A 6,000-nucleotide genomic window follows, 5' to 3' on the forward strand; every position below is an offset into this window, starting at 1 on the left:
AACTATTTTCACTGGGTCCTGGTGGCAGTTTGCAACATATTTCAGACCTTGGGCAGCCTGCTACTCTACTACTTTGTCTGTGTTCTACTTTTTGTTCCTCTTACAAGCGGAATATGCTCAGATGGTGCCACCGGTTCCTGTTGCTTGTCTACAGGCCTAGGTGAGGGGTACTACCCTTTACCTGCAGCCAGGCAGCGATCAGACCTTGCACCCTGGCTCGACCACTTTGCTCTGCCTCCACTGGAAACTTGGCACTTCCATCCTTGCTCTCATCCCAGTCACAGCTATTTTCATGACCCAACAATGGTGGAATGACCTTTCCTCTACACAGTCATGACAGCTGAGTTGATGTCCATCTTCCCATCACAGACTGAACACTCATCTCTTCAGACAGTAAGCTACATTCAATGTCTCTGCTACTTCTGACCCGTCTCTCGAATTGTGGTCATGCACTCATCCACATGTGATGCACCACTACCGAAGTACAAAAAATACAAGTGAAATGCCTGGTTTCTTTAACTTACCAAGACACTGAATGCAATGAATATTATAAGTGTGTGCGTGCGTATGGGCGCTTGCGTGTGATATATCTGTGGGGGGAAGTGTAGAAAATGTGCAATTGTTCACTCACTCTAGAAAAAAAGGCCTCACCAATCTGAATGAATGAGTGTAAATTGAGACATCACAGAAACTGTCAGATCATTAGAGGAAATTGATCTCCTCTTTTCAGCTAACTCTGCCATGTTGGTTGCAGCTGGAGTTTCATAAAACGACTGTGCCGGCGCCCGGCGGTACACGGTGCCACAAATTGAGATGAAAATGATTCTCCGGTGAGAACGGAGCGCATGGGGAGCTGTCGTGTCGGGACGGGATAATAAAGCCTAATATACGTTTATTTTTCCTCCTCATGCACTAAACCCTTTTATGCTCTCACAAGCGGCTGCTGATCTGCGGGTGTAAAGGGCCTCATTAATCCCGTCAGTCAACAACAACAGCAACAACTGAATCATCCTCTCAGTGTGCAGAAGAGGGGAACTGCTCCGGGTCACACACAGGGGCACAGCGGCGTTGAATGAGCAATCACTGTCCTCTTATCATTTAGTTCTATCTCTTAGGGAAAAAGAAGTACTGCTCTTTGAGTGATGGGGACGTGACTCTCAGCAGGACTCTTAATGTCGTTTATATCAGTGTAACTAAAACGTCTTTGAACTCATCGCAGTTGGCATTTCCAATTAACTGCTTCTGCCATGGAGTATATAACCTACTTTTCTCTCCGGCCCATAAACAACGTATTCAGTTTAATGTATTTTAAGAAGTTTGCACTAATCTTACGATTGTAAACATTGGAACGGAATGGTGACACATTGAAGGTTTGCCAAAGGAGTTCAGAAGGACCACTGTCCATGGTTCTTGCTGCTGAGCTGTTCATGGTGCTGTCTGTGACTGTTGGTGTGGAGCTGTCCATGGTTCTTGCTGCTGAGCTGTTCATGGTGCTGTCTGTGACTGTTGGTGTGGAGCTGTCCATGGGACTTGCCACAGGACCCACCATGTGCTCTTTGAATTCTGCAACATGTGCTCTGAAAGATTAGTGGAATCTGTGTGGGTAGCTGGACAGGTAGGATGACTGACAGTGAAGGTGTTCAGGTGGTCACGTGTCAGGTGACAGCGGAATGGATGAGACTGAGGCAGGAATCCCTTTAACCATAAAGTAGTATATTTACTGAGTAGTCTGTGCTGCATAACAAAGGAAACAAAATAACATGTATCCAATCAAATTCATAATCACAAAGATCAAATCATAACAATCATTAATTATTGGATTCAACAATCCAGTTCATTAAGTCAATAGTAATCATCCGTGAGTCATTTAGGCTCGTAACTATTTATCATAAATCATGAAAGAATACAAACAGTGAATGGTTATTCAATCTATAATCCCCATTAGTTTGATATCAAAGTCGATCAGTTAGCAAACAATGACGTTTCTCATTTCACCCTTTCAATTGTCTTCATGTGTACATGTAATTCATTTCATTACATATTAACCATATCGATTGCATAATTGGCCTATGATGATCCTTAGGGCCGAGATCATTGACAATTCACATTACACAATATGTTTGAAGCGTGCGCTCCAAGCCGCGCTCCGCGGTAATAACTATAAACAATAACTGATGGCCCACTCTCCCGATCGCAACAGATAGTTCAGATGAAAGGTAACAGAGTCGGGGGACTTACGTGGATTCATGGACGCACAGAACTTCTGGAGCAGACGGAGTTAAGGAAGAGAAAGCAGCGAGATCAGGCGATGGCGTTTTCCTCATTTTATGGGGATGAGATCTGTCGGTCATTGCCACCTGACCTAATTATGGCGCCCCTGGCCCAGCTGAGTAAGTGGCCATGAATTAAAGGATTATTCCACCAACTCCATGGGCCTTTTCTACATGCTCTTTGAATTCTGAATTATCCCTTGTTGTGGGTGTTAGCAAGATGGCGCCGACAGAGATGGACGCCTCGCTTTGCATTCTTAGGAAACTATGCAGTTTTTTAATGTATTATTTCATACATTGTTACCCCAGGAAATCTTAAGTATTATTACATACAGCCGGGAAGAACTATTGGATATAAGAGCAACGTCAACGTACCAACATTACGACCAGGAATACGACTTTCCCATAGCGGATCCTCTGTTCGGACCACCACCCAGGACAATGGATCTGATCCCAGTAGGCGACCCAACACAATGACGCCACAGAAAGGGCAGACGGAGCGGTCTTCTGGTCAGGCTCCGTAGACGGGCACATCGCTCACCGCTCCCGAGTATACTACTCACCACTGTCTCTTGACAACAAGGTAGACGAAATTCGAGCAAGGGTTGCCTTCCAGAGAGACAGAGATTGTAACATTCTCTGTTTCACGGAAACATGGCTCACTCGGGATATGTTTCAGAGTTGGTACAAACGGTTTCTTCACTCATCGTGCCGACGAAAAACAACACTCGTGGTGTAATCATAACAACATTTTGTTATCCTTTTGTTCACCTGACCTAGAATTCCTTACAATCAAATGCCGACCGCATTTTCTACCAAGATAATTCTTTTCGAATATACACAGTATCCCCCCCCCCCCCCCAAGCAGATACCATGACGGCCCTGATATAACTTCCTGGACTCTATGTAAACTGGAAACCATATATCCTGGGGCTGCATTTATTGTAGCTGGGATTTTAACAAAGCTAATCTGAAAACAAGGCTCCCTAAATTCTATCAGCATATCGAATGCGCGACTCGAGCTGGCAGCATTCTGGATCATTGCTACTCTAACTTCCACGACGCATACAGAGCCCCTCCCCGCCTCCTTTCGGCAAATCTGATCACAACTCCATTTTGTTGCTCCCAGCCTACAGACAGAAACGAAAACAGGAAACGCCCGTGCTCAGGTCTGTTCAACGCTGGTCCGACCAATCTGATTCCACGCTTCAAGATTGCTTCGATCACGTGGACTGGGATATGTTCTGGATAGCCTCAGACAACAACATTGATGTATACGCTGACTCGGTGAGCGAGTTATTTAGCAAGTGCATCGGTGATGTTGTACCCCCGGGGACTATTAAAACCTTCCCTAACCAGAAACCGTGGATTGATGGCAACATTCGCGCAAAACTGAAAGCGTGAACCAATGCTTTTAATCATGGCAAGGCCACCGGAAACATGACCGAATACAAACAGTGCAGCTATTCCCGCCGCAAGGCAATCAAACAAGCTAAGCGTCAGTATAGAGACAAAGTAGAGTCGCAATTCAATGGCTCAAACACGAGACGTATGTGGCAGGGTCTACAGTCAATTTCAGGTTACAAAAAGAAAACCAGCCCCGTTGTGGACACCAACGTCTTGCTACCAGACAAATTAAACAACTTCTTTGCTCGCTTTGAGGACAATACAGTGCCACTGACACGGCCCGCTAACCTAAACCTGTGGGCTCTCCTTCACCGTGGCCAATGTGAGTAAAACATTTAAACGTGTTAACCCTCGCAAGGCTGCTGGCCCAGACGGCATCCCTTGCCACGTCCTCAGAGCATGTGTAGGCTGGTTGGTGTGCTTACGGACATATTGAATCAATCCTTATCCCAGTCTGCTGTGCCCACATGCTTCAAGATGGCCACCATTGTTCCTGGCCCTAAGAAAGCTAAGGTAACTGAGCTAAATGACTATCGCCCCGTAGCACTCACTTCTGTCATCATGAAGTGCTTTGAGAGACTAGTCAAGGATCATATCACCTCCGCCCTGCCTGATACCCTAGACCCACTCCAATTTGCCTACCGCCCCAATAGGTCCACAGACGACGCATTAGCAATCACACTGCCCTAACCCATCTGGACAAGAGGAATACCTATGTAAGAATGCTGTTCATTGACTACAGCTCAGCATTTAACACCAAAGTACCCTCCAAACTTGTCATCAAGCTCGAGACCCTGGGTCTCGACCTAGCCCTGTGCAACTGGGTCCTGTACTTTCTGACGGGCCGCCCCAGGTGGTGAGGGTAGGAAACATTATCTCCACCCCGCTGATTCTCAACACTGGGGCCCCACAAGGGTGCTTTCTTAACCCTCTCCTGTACTCCCTGTTCACCCATGACTGCGTGGCAATGCACGCCTCCAACTCAATCATCAAGTTTGCAGACGACGCTACAGTGGTAGGCTTGATTACCAACAACAACAAGACGGCCTACAGGGAGGATGTGAGGGCCTTCGGAGTGTGGTGTCAAGAAAATAACCTCTCACTCAATGTCAACAAAACAAAGGAGATGATCGTGGACTTCAGGAAACAGCAGAGGGAGCACCCCCCTATCCACATAGACGGGACAGTAGTGGAGAAGTTAGAAAGTTTTAAGTTCCTCGGCATACACATCATGGACAAACTGAAATGGTCCACCCACACAGACAGTGTGGTGAAGAAGACGCAACAGAGCCTCTTCAACCTCAGGAGGCTGAAAAAAATTGGCTTGTCACCGAAAACACTCACAAACTTTTACAGATGCACAATCGAGAGCATCCTGTCGGGCTGTATCACTATCTGGTACAGCAACTGCTCCCCCCACAACCGTAAGGCTCTCCAGAGGGTAGTGCGGTCTGTACAACACATCACCGGGGGGCAAACTACCTGCCCTCCAGGTCACCTACATCCCCCGATGTCACAGGAAGGCCAAAAAGATCATCAAGGACAATAACCACCCAAGCCACTGCCTGTTCACCCCACTATCATCCAGAAGGCGAGGTCAGTACAGGTGCATCAAAGCTGGGACCGAGAGACTGAAAAACAGCTTCTATTTCAAGGCCATCAGACTGTTAAACAGCCATCACTAACATTGAGTGGCTGCTGCCAACATACTGACTCAGATCTCTAGCCACTTTAATAATTGGATGTAATAAATGTATCACTAGTCACTTTAAACAATGCCACTTTATATCATGTTTACATACCCTCCATTACTCAAGCATTTCGCTACACTCGCATTAACATCTGCTTACCATGTGTATGTGACAAATAAAATTTGATTTGATATAGAATTGTTTTAATAAAGGCCAGTATTGCTAGTGGAATAGTGCTTTTTCCTTTTTTAAAGTGTAGTTATGCAAGCTAATTTCTTCCAAAAAGGCAGAAAATAATTCCAGTCCCACCATAAGCCTATTTCACGCAGATAAAATTAGCTCAGTCTCACAAATTACTCTTACAAAATACATTTTAAAGCCTAACCCCAAACTCTAATTACCTGTCTCCATCTGCACCTTTGTTTAAGAAACTCAATATCTTCTCTATTTACAACATTAATGTATGCCAACTATCCACATCTACAAATACTCATACCGCCCAGACAGTTTACCAAAACCCTTCAATCGATTCTTCCAGGTTAATTCTGAAATCCATCTATATAACACAAGGCACTGCGATAACCTTCACCCTCCCAACTGCCGCACCTCACAGTCAATTCTCTCTCAGATAC

Source organism: Salvelinus sp. IW2-2015, linkage group LG15, assembly GCF_002910315.2.
Source record: "Salvelinus sp. IW2-2015 linkage group LG15, ASM291031v2, whole genome shotgun sequence".
Taxonomy (NCBI): Eukaryota; Metazoa; Chordata; class Actinopteri; order Salmoniformes; family Salmonidae; genus Salvelinus; species Salvelinus sp. IW2-2015.